The sequence below is a fragment of the Solanum lycopersicum genome, chromosome 8, assembly GCF_036512215.1.
Source record: "Solanum lycopersicum chromosome 8, SLM_r2.1".
NCBI classification, from domain to species: domain Eukaryota; kingdom Viridiplantae; phylum Streptophyta; class Magnoliopsida; order Solanales; family Solanaceae; genus Solanum; species Solanum lycopersicum.
The window spans coordinates 49887129-49899620 of NC_090807.1; the positions used below are offsets into that span (position 1 = coordinate 49887129).

Genomic DNA, 12492 nt, shown 5'->3' on the forward strand with positions numbered 1-12492 from the left:
GGTACATAATATTCCTCAGTTGGCTTTGCCACTACGCCTAGTGTATACTAAGGATTGACTCATGTACCACATATAGTACAAGGTGATTGACTAAAATGTCACATCGGTGCGTATGAAAGATTGACTCGGATACTAAACATTTGTAAATCAACTGTTTGTATGTGAATTCCATGAATGAATTAGATTTACTTTTTCGTAATGAAACTATTACATGTTGGTCCATGAGTGGCTAATTAATGTATTTAAAGGCTGGGGGTAGTTCCTCTAGTGTCCAGGATTACATGTGATATACTATGGTCGAGGTTTCAGGGGTTCTTGGGTGGTCCGCGTTACCAAGGTAATATTGAATATGTGCAGATTGAGTTGAGGGAAATAAGTAAGAATGGTGCTAGTCAATAAAGTTGGTGGTGGATTTAAGATTAGGAATGATCTAGTGAACTTAGCAGTGCTTCGCGCGATTATAATAATTCGTTAAATTCATTAAATAATTTTAGTATTTAAACTTTATATATTTTTGTTTAAAAAATAGTGGATGTATATAGTAAGGTAAAAAATAATTTAAAAAATTAAATTATCTATATTTTTTCATTACTTTGCACATTAATATCTCTCTTGTGCCTATCCAATCATAAGTTACTTAAGTAGGTATTTGATCATTATTTCTTTTATTTTTTTAAAGTTCAACTTTCAAAAAGATATTTTCCCTATAAAATTTAAAGATTCAACTCAAAAACTTCAAAAATTTGAAAGATAGTAAACATGTATTTTTACTTCTGATTGTTGACAAAATGTCAAAAATAATTAGAATTTGCATTACAAAACTTCAATTTTCATAAATATTTTACATTTTAAAAACAAAAATTATTTTTTTTTTAAAAAAAATGTACAATAAAAGTGACCAAATACCTACTAAGTTTGCTGATTATGATTATATTTATTGTGCTTATGAAATTATACAATAAGAAAATATTGAAGCAAACTTTTAGATGTCTTGTTCTTCCTTCAGACTTCCTTCTCCAAAAAATACGACTCCCTTTTCCTCTGGCAATTACAAAGAACAAATGATAAGTGCATAGTTAAAAAAAAATAACACTTCATAATATAATTAACGGATAATCTCTTTTGTTATATGAATTTTTGAGCAATTGTTTTTTTATTTATGGACTTTTAAAACATTTTCTTCGGACTTGAATTTACATTTGTTCCTAAAATTTATAAAATTATAGTTTACGATTCATATTTTATAGATACTCACATCTTTTTATTTGTTACTTTTGAAAAATGTATATAGAAAAGAAAATAGTTATTCTCACTTTCTTTTGATATATGTGAATTTATTTAGCAACCTTCTTTTTATTGACTTTCAAAATGTGTCATTAGGTTTAGATTCTAAATGACACTTCCTCTTGCAAAGTATAAATTATAATTTATTGTTCACAAATTATGAATATTCATGTCTTTAATATGCCACTTTTGAAAAATGAATATAGAAAAGAAAATAGACATCCTAACTTCTTTTGTACGTGTGAATTTTGTAGAAACTTTTTTAGGTTGAAACTCCATGTAACACCTTCGCCTACAAAATATAAAATCATAATTCAGGGTTCACATTTCATAAATGCTCATATATTTTAATAAATTTCTTGTAAAAGATGCATAAATAAATGAAGATTGATACTCTTAACATCAATTCATACAAAAGAAAATGATAATTCACCTTTAAAATATTCATATAAAAAGAAAATGAATTTGAGACTCCAAGTAACATGACTTCCTCCTGCAAAATTTAAAACAATAATTCAGAATTCACATTTCATAAATAATCATATCTTTTAATAAATTCGCTTTGAAAACGCATAAATAAAAGAATATTGGTATTTTTACCATCAATTCATATAAAATAGAATAGATAATTTCACCTTTAAAACTGATCGGTGAAATATAACAGTAACTCAACGTTAGTTGAGTTGCTCCATCAATGCAATGTTGCTTATATATATGTTAAAATATGACGTCACTGCTAAGCATAATATTCCGTATGGTAAAATGCCATTAAATATAATGGCTTTTCAAATTTTTGCATTTATTAATTTACAATGAAACTTACCTTTTAAATTTCATATCTACTTTCCTATATTTTCTTATAGAAACGTATAATACAAGGAAAATAAAATAATTTCAGGAGAAGAGGAAATTAGTTATGGTAAAGAATATCCTAATTATTCTCATATATCGGTATGTATGATCTGTCTATACACGTTTAAAAAGGTGAAAAGTTGAAAAATAAAACTGGTTAATAATTAATTTAATAATATTCATAAAATTAGTCTAATTAAAGAAAGAAAATAGCGCTTACGTTTCAATTAAGAAGAAACCAACTAATTATCTATAATTATTACCTTGAATATTGCTACATTTGTATCAGTAGTCATAATAAGGAATAATTATAGTGTGATAGTTTGAATCATTTATTGTCACGACCCAAAAATGGACGTGATGACACTCGTCTTATCCCACCAAGACAAGTAAGCCTAAAATTCAACTATTACAATAAAAATGCGGAAAATTTACTATCAACTTACATTATACCCCAAAATCTGGTTGTCAAGTGTACAAGCCTATAAAGTATTACAATCGGATCAAAAGAAAATATAAGTCTCATATGATATTGTTTCTAGAGTAGAACAAAATCATAAACAAGAGTAAGGAGGGATGCTGAGATGACCAACAACTACCTCACAAAATCTCCAGGAAGCCTCGGAAAAGAAGAGAATATATCATAAAAGTCCGGGCTAGTAACCTACAAAAATATGTAGAAGCAAGGGGTGAGTACCAAACCACACGGTATTCAGCAAGTAAACCTCTAAACACAAGCTAAGGGGATGATATACGGGTACCCCTACCACCCCCAACCGAACCTCCACAACTACAACCTGCATAAACATCAACCCAACCTAACAACTCACAGTTTACATAGAACGTAACTCAACAAAAACATATAGACAAATTACATATCCTCCACAACAACACTTTAACAAATTACATATCCTCCACAACAACACTTTAACAAATTATATATCCTCAATAACAAGCTCAGTATTAAACAATCACAAGTTCCACAAAAAGGCAATCACTAGATCAGCAAAACACAATATCAAGTTCACTAATGATAAGTATGTGCAATGTAATGGAATGCAATGTCAAGTATAATGATGCATGTCTGACCTAGTGATACACACCCGCTGTTTCTCAGTCCGGGACCCATGGGGGACATATCTGTCCATGCATCTGTCGCGGTGCACGACACGACCCTCGATAACAGTAACCATCGCGGCGTGCGATACGTCCCTCGAAATATAGTATCCATCGCGGCGCGCGATACGTCCCTCGAAATATAGTATCCATCGCGGCGCGCGATACGTCCCTCGAAATGGTACATCCTCTTTAAGTTATCATTCTTTCTCAATGCACATAACACTTTCACAACCATGTCTCAGAATAATGCAATGATATGTCCACACAAATAATGAGGAGATGACCATTTTCATAACATTGCATAGTTCACAACCACACAAACATGAAATCACATCAACAATGATTCAACAAGCCATCAAACTTTTCTCAACACATCACACATAAATAATTAATCACATCGCCTTTTGTTATCCCTTTTATTTCATCATTAGAATTAATCAATGTGGACAAGTCAACCCATCACCAATCTCGTTACTCCCAAACATATATCACAAGGAAATACACGCATTCCATACACTTAACAAGAGTTTAGAAATCCACTTGCCTCAATTTATCGAACAATCACTTCGGGACTTTAGCCTTCCTCCTTTGTTGCACTTCCAAATAAAATCTAGTCTATTCAAATAATTAAACACTATAAGGTTTCGAAGTTAACAACACACATATTGCACGTGTCTATACTAAACCAAAAAAAAAACTCACGCAAATTTATAATTAAGTTCTTAAGTTTCAAGATTAGGATTAAAATTTTTAATTTCTTTTCAATATCATAAATCTTAAGACATTCACTTAATACCATATACCTAATACTTAATTATATAAATTAATATATCAAAACTTAAATGATAATATGGAAACTATTAAAAGGATCTCAAATTGACCCCAATTTATATCACCCGTATTTGAACAACAAAATAAAGATATTTCATGAAATACTTTTATACGGAAGGCTTCTTGCATGTCTATTTACCTCTCTTCCCAATAATTGTTTTATGATCATCAACAATTGGTCATAATTACTTAATGACTAAGGTGAAATTTATGCTAAATAACATATGCATACATGTACACAGAATTAAAAATTAGTTTCATATATTAGTGTAAATTATACACGTTTTAATCTAAAAATCTACTTCTAATTGCATAAAAACTTAATAGAAATGATGAAAATAATTACCTTGACGCCTTGAGATGAAAATATTGATTTTTCTCCTCCTTTTTCCTTTTCTTTTCTCCCTTTCTTTTCTTTTCTTCTCTGTTCTTTTTTCACATCGTTCTTTTTTTTTCCCATATAGCCGTCACATGCTTTATAAGTTTAGGGCACTTTGCCCCCTTTTTTAATTATTTTATTTTATTTTATTATATTATTTGATTTTCTTTTTTTTTACTTTTTATTATTCTTAGCAATAAAATAATTCTTTATTAAATCTAAAAATTATGTCACTCATTCTTATAAGTCATATAAATTATTTACAAAATCTACTAAAAAGGTTAATATAATAATGCTGGTTAAAATTTCTAAAACGACTAAGAGGATCATTACATTATCCACCACTAAAAATCATGTTCGTCCTCGAACATAAAGTAGGAGAAGGAAGAATAACTAACACGACCAAAAACTTGAGGTATGATTTTCAAAGTCGTGTTCATCTCTCCAAGTGATCAATTCATCTTTAGCACATTCCATTAAATATCAACTACCAAGAACTGAAGTTTTGAACGAAACTTCGGAAGATATACATATCACGCCATAAACCAACCAATGAACCCAATCTCAACTGAAACCTACTGGAACATAACACAATCATCACAACAAATCTTTTCTTACATAACAAAGATAACGTTTTGAATTCATACCCACTACAATCTGAAGTGAACCTAGATCAACGATCACATACACCTATTACACAAATCATCATAGACCTTATCAAGATTCCCTTGTCATAACCTAATCTTTTCATGAGCTTAAACTATGAAAATTTGATCTTTAGACATCGAATACTCATCAAGGGATAATCAAACATATCTAATCCAATGAAGTACAGATCAAGTAAGCACCCAACAAATGGTACACGCTAGGATGTAGAACCTTTTACAACACTGTCGGATAACCATAACTATTCATGAAAGCTCTTTTGTAAGTTCCCATAAGCAAGGTTGTGCATATAAAAATAGTGATATATTTCTAATTTTTCAAACAACATCAAATATGTTATAACTGAAGTGACCTAGTCTGCCTAAAGAACATACCCTATCAAGAGAATGTAAGAGGATCGGCACATCCGATCCACCACTAGGAATTCACCCATAGATTAAAAAAAATGTGGGCATATGCAGTGAATCATACTCCAAATCATGTCCGAAATGAAGTAGGTGGTCAACTTAAGATTATACGGAATCAAGGTCGAATAACACTAGATACTTTCTCCATAATCCCATATCAATATTTTCATTCATCTGACTATATCCCTCAATTTATTTATTTATTTTATTTAATTTTTTTTTACCCAAAATCAACCAGTTGATCTCTATTACAATTTTACACATGCTGGATTTGCCAAACCCCGCATACTTCTCACAGTACTCCATCAAAGCCAACACTATTAATATTAACAAATATCATAACCACACCAACCATTTACCTTACTTTCACACCGTCAGTAGTATTACATTCTCCTTAGCAAGTACATTGTAGTCTCCAAGACTTTGAACTATGGTTTCTTATCTTTCCATTTAAGCGTCCCGTGATAGATATAAGTCACACCCAAGACCGATAACACTAATTTCAAATCTATATTTCTCCTTTAGGGTAAAATAAAAAAAGAAACACTTAATGTCAACTTCACCTAAACTTTCACATACCATTTTCAACCACCTTCTGTACTATCATTTACCTCATGCGATAACTCAAAGAAACCCTTGATCACTCCAATATTAATGTATACTATAATCTCATAACCTCTACTCACCATAAAATGTCTATGTAACACATTATAACAATCTATTTTGTCTCGTCAACAAAATAATTTTAATCCCCTCCAATCCTCATTAATCATGTAAAATTGTAGATCCACACTATTTAACATCCATTTATTACTTAATCACATTCTGAACAATCTAGCTCGACATAACCATATATAATCTTCCATACGTCATTTATTGTAACTCAATCAAAACTTAATATTTAGAAAAGTTAATAATACACCCATAGTAAGTAGGTGCCGAACTAGTTCACATCTCATAGTCATATCTAAACTCAAAGGCGAAATCACTACAACCATCACCTCCGAATCCAATGTTTGTACGAGAGGTCTTATTGTTCCTTTGCCTTTCTTAAAATCTTTCCACGATGGAAATTTCAAATAACTTTAACTCTTCAATACACCACAATTTTTCTCCTTTTTGCTAACTCACTTACCAGTCTTATATATATATATTTTTTAGCCAACAATATGGGAAACCTTAGGTATAACAATCAAAAGTAACCAAATGTACTACTCAAATTTTAAGTCCTTCTAAATGCTTCATACTCAATGTGATCGATCATTTCTTACCTTACCAATTCATACCTTGAGAAGATACACTATCACAAATCTAAACTCGCCATGTAAACTTGAAGTTTTGATCCCAACCATGTAACACAATCCCATTATCTTACAACATTAGCTCATACAAAAAAAAAATTACTTAACGTATTTTAGCTTATTGTTGATCGCCTCTTCATTGACCCTACCATATCTTTTTTTTAAAAATCTTATCGTACTCCTTACAAAATCAAAACCAAAAAAAGAAATAATCATCATACTCGAATTGAACGTCTGTACACTCCTTTCTCAAATTTTTTCCAATAGTTTATTTTTTTTAATCAATCTATTGATCTTGTGACACTATATTATATCATAATCTGGAAGAAACAGGTAAAATCACTTGTCTCTGAACCCAATTCTTCAAATTCCTCTGAAGATACATCCTCAACCCTTGCAAACAAAGTAAAATAGCCTAGTTTTATCCTCGCTCTGAAAGTTAAACTATTTACCACTAATTCTTTCCATTATGGCTCTAGCTCCTTTCAATTTTATTCGATCACATCCCAACTCCTTATAAAAATTACCATAAAACCACACTACTTATGAAATAGAAACAACCATAACCTTAGATACTCAAAATTCATCATTACCATAAAAAATTATTTTAACCAACACCCGTATCATATAGTTGCATTTCAATCGTAATGCGTCATAAAATCTTATAATTATCATGCTTAGTTCGTCATTCCCTCACTACGAATTTAGCCTCGCCATTAACATGACAATACAAACCTAGCTATGCCAACCATCCAAGGTACTTACTCAATTTATATGCACTTTCTTACTAAAATTCTCAATTACATTCACACAAGTATACTTTTTGAGATTTCCTTTACTTGTAAGTTTATCATCCATATTTCCACTTCCACGGAATTTAAGATGAAATCAACACTCATTTACAATCCACAAAATACATTTTACAACCTGAACATATTAATATCATACCAAGGATCCACCACTAAAAGCTTCCTTATAAATAATGCTTAACACATCCACTCGTACTAACAAGCTAGTTGGTATCTCGAATGTGAATTCAACACCAAATCTTATCATATGAGCATGTAATACAATAGATAACTCCTAAAGTAGTTAGTATTTTCACTTAACAATCAACATGTCCGTTTTCATGTACCACTAGTAACACATCGTGAAAATTCATTACATCCACCACTAGAACATATCATATCTATCGAGAAGATCATTTCCAAATAAGTCACACACTTTATCCATCAAATAGCTGTAAAATATTACCAGATTAGTTTTGTATCTAACCCAAGCTATATGTATCCTTTCGTAAGCAAGGTCAATATCAAAAGTAACACACTCCATAATTCTAACCAAGTACCCATCAGTACCATTGTAATAGTCGTATCATGACCTTCTTTGGTATGCACTCAATCTGTGAAACCACATAAGGGATTCTGACCTGAATTGGTGCAACATCATTTGCTAAGCAACTCATTAATAGTATGACAACTATATCAATTGTATTTTTCAAGGTTACACTATTTATTATCTAGTTAATTCTTCAAACATTTAACTTCTAATTGTCGAACCACTCCATGTCGAACCACTCCATATTTTGCTTAGACCAGATAAGTACTATATTTATTATTATTATTTTACAATGATAACTAACCTTACTCAACTCTTTTAAATATGATCACGCATTCGTTTCATAAGTATATCATTTCCACCTTAATATGAGATCTAACATCAAACCAATACACGACATGCCACTGATTCACAAAAGGAACTACTCACGAGTCATCACATAAACGAGAGCGAATGGAGTGAAGCTATAAGAATCAAATGGGACCAAGTACACACAAGAGAGATCCAAGAATTGAAGATATTTCCTAAAAGTCACTATAGTCTCTCGAAGATAGGTACAGACGTCTCCGTACCGATCATCAAGACTCTATTTAGACTCGACTTGTACACACGTGAGACCTATGAACCTGGGGCTCTGATACCATTTTGTCACGACCAAAAAATGGACGTGATGGCACTCGTCTTATCCCACCAAGACAAGTAAGCCTAAAACTCAACTATTACAATAAAAATGCGGAAAATTTACTATCAACTTACATTATACCCCAAAACCTGGTTGTCACGTGTACAAGCCTCTAAAGTATTATAATCGGATCAAAAGAAAATATAAGTCTCATATGATATTGTTTCTAGAGTAGAACAAAATCATAAACAAGAGTAAGGAGGGATGATGAGATGACCAACAACTACCTCACAAAATCTCCAGGAAGCCTCGGAAAAGAAGAGAATATATCATAAAAGTCCGGGCTAGTAACCTACAAAAATTTGTAGAAGCAAGGGGTGAGTACCAAACCACACGGTACTCTGCAAGTAAACCTCTAAACACAAGCTAAGGGGATGATATACGGGTACTCCTACCACCCTCAACCGAACCTCCACAACTACAACCTGCATAAACATCAACCCAACCTAACAACTCACAGTTTACATAGAACGTAATTCAACAAAAACATATAGACAAATTACATATCCTCCACAACAACACTTTAACAAATTACATATCCTCCACAACAACACTTTAACAAATTATATATCCTCAATAACAAGCTCAGTATTAAACAATCACAAGTTCCGCAAAAAGGCAATCACTAGATCAGCAAAACACAATATCAAGTTCACTAATGATAAGTATGTGCAATGTAATGGAATGCAATTTCAAGTATAATGATGCATGTCTGACCTAGTGATACACACCCGCTGTCTCTCAGTCCGGGACCCATGGGGGACATATCTGTCCATGCATCTGTCGCGGCGCACGACACGACCCTCGATAACAGTAACCATCGCGGCGTGCGATATGTCCCTCGAAATATAGTATCCATCGCGGCGCGCGATACGTCCCTCAAAATATAGTATCCATCGCGGCGCGCAATACGTCCCTCGAAATGGTACATCCTCTATAAGTTATCATTCTTTCTCAATGCACATAACACTTTCACAACCATGTCTCAGAATAATGCAATGATATGTCCACACAAATAATGAGGAGATGACCATTTTCATAACATTGCATAGTTCACAACCACACAAACATGAAATCACATCAACAATGATTCAACAAGCCATCAAACTTTTCTCAACACATCACACATAAATAATTAATCACATCGCCTTTTGTTATCCCTTTTATTTCATCATTAGAATTAATCAATGTGGACAAGTCAACCCATCACCAATCCCGTTACTCCCAAACATATATCACAAGGAAATACACGCATTTCATACACTTAACAAGAGTTTAGAAATCCACTTGCCTCAATTTATCGAACAATCACTTCGGGACTTTAGCCTTCCTCCTTTGTTGCACTTCCAAATAAAATCTAGTCTGTTCAAATAATTAAACACTTTAAGGTTTCGAAGTTAACAACACACATATTGCACGTGTCTATACTAAACCAAAAAAAACTCACGCAAATTTATAATTAAGTTCTTAAGTTTCAAGATTAGGATTAAAATTTTTAATTCTTTTCAATATCATAAATCTTAAGACATTCACTTAATACCATATACCTAATACTTAATTATATAAATTAATATATCAAAACTTAAATGATAATATGAAAACTATTAAAAGGATCTCAAATTGATCCCAATTTATATCACCCGTATTTGAACACCAAAATAAAGATATTTCATGAAATACTTTTATACGGAAGGCTTCTTGCATGTCTATTTACCTCTCTTCCCAATAATTGTTTTATGATCATCAACAATTGGTCATAATTACTTAATGACTAAGGTGAAATTTATGCTAAGTAGTATATGTATACATGTACACAGAATTAAAAATTAGTTTCACATATTAGTGTAAATTATACACGTTTTAATCTAAAAATCTACTTCTAATTGCATAAAAAACTTAATAGAAAGGATGAAAATAATTACCTTGACGCCTTGAGATGAAAATATTGATTTTTCTCCTCCTTTTTCCTTTTCTTTTCTCCCTTTATTTTCTTTTCTTCTCTGTTCTTTTTTCACATCGTTCTTTTTTTTTCTCATATAGCCGTCATAGGTTTTATAAGTTTAGGGCACTTTTCCCCCTTTTTAATTATTTTATTTTATTATATTTTATTATTTGATTTTCTTTTTTTCCCCCTTTTTCATTGTTCTTAGCAATAAAATAATTCTTTATTAAATCTAAAAATTATGTCACTCATTCTTATAAGTCATATAAATTATTTACAAAATCTACTAAAAAGGTTAATATAATAATGCTGGTTAAAATTTCTAAAACGACTAAGAGGATCATTACATTTATTTAGTTATGAGGCCAATAGGGATTGAACAGACACAACCTTAAGGAATTTTTCTGCGATCCTTTATCCACTAGACTAAACCTTCCACATATTTCAAGAAGTATCAATGCTTATATATATATTTGTAAAACAAGTTTTGACCTCTATGTATAATGTAATTTTTTGGTTAAGGGATGTCGCATGACACTCCTCGGCCAAGGATGGGCCGGCCCCTGAATATTGGATTATATACATGCAATTTCATTAATAAATGTAGAATATCATTTCATAATTCATAATTTCATTAATAAATGTAGAATATCATATTTAGGGGTGTTCACTGATCGGTTTGGATCGATTATTGGTCAAAATTAAATTCAAATCAACTTAATCGATTTTAAAATTATCAAAATCAAATCAAACTAAATATAATATACATTTATTAGTTTGGTGGTTATCGGTTTCGGTTGTTAACCATACACAAAAATAAAAGAAACAATTCATTCAAATTTTGAAAAAGTGACAACAATCTATTCAAAACGAAAAAGAGTTAGAACGACTTAAATTACTGAACTTTCGATCACTATATTTATGGTCAATAAAGCTTTATAATTCACTATATAGACCTAAACGAAAGAGACAATATTATTTTGATTCCTACTAAGAATTGTTATAGACATTTATATACATGTTATAGACACTTATATACATGAAATTAATAGCATAAAAGTTTCCATCTTGGACATTTTTGCTTTCAATAAGTAAATTATAAAGAAGTTTTTAATGAAAATATATACAACATCTTTAAAATTGTTTATAAAAACAAAATATTAAGAATGTATATTAATAAAAATATAGGTAAAAGACATAAATTGCCCCCTAATACACGTTTTAACTAATGGAGCGACCTATTACACATCTAGAGTACATAAAAATATATTTAATTTCCTCTTCCGTCACCCAAACCAAGGCGCGTTTCTCCACATAGTTGAGTGCACCAACATGCTAATAAAGTCATTTTTATTTATTTTTAAATTAAAAAAAAATACCCAACGGTTATATTTTCATTCCCTTCTTATAACCCACCCACTCGATGCTAATGAAGAAGAACCCTAATTTTTTACCCAAAAATGTGAACCCCAAATTGAATTCAAACATAACTCAAAATTTCTTATTTTGAATCAAAGGTAGCTCTTTTTCACTATTATTCATTCATCTCTTTTCCATTTTGATTCATTGCTCTCTTTGCCGTTTTGATTTTTTTCTATCTATTTTAATTGTTTCATTCGTTTTAATTTTTATTAAGGTGCCACAATGGCTCAAAAAAGTTTGTCTAGGCTCTGTTTGCAAGAGGAAGATCA

General features: G+C 31.1%; 1 long non-coding RNA gene across 1 annotated transcript; it reads right to left on the reverse strand.

Annotated features, from left to right (window-relative positions):
* Nucleotides 1-2608: 2608 nt before the first annotated feature.
* LOC138337737 (uncharacterized) lies at nucleotides 2609-11428 on the reverse strand. The gene is made up of 3 exons (XR_011211128.1): nucleotides 10782-11428; nucleotides 9087-10221; nucleotides 2609-2800 (listed from the first exon to the last, which is right to left on the reverse strand). It is a non-coding gene; the product is annotated as an uncharacterized lncRNA (long non-coding RNA).
* Nucleotides 11429-12492: the final 1064 nt, after the last annotated feature.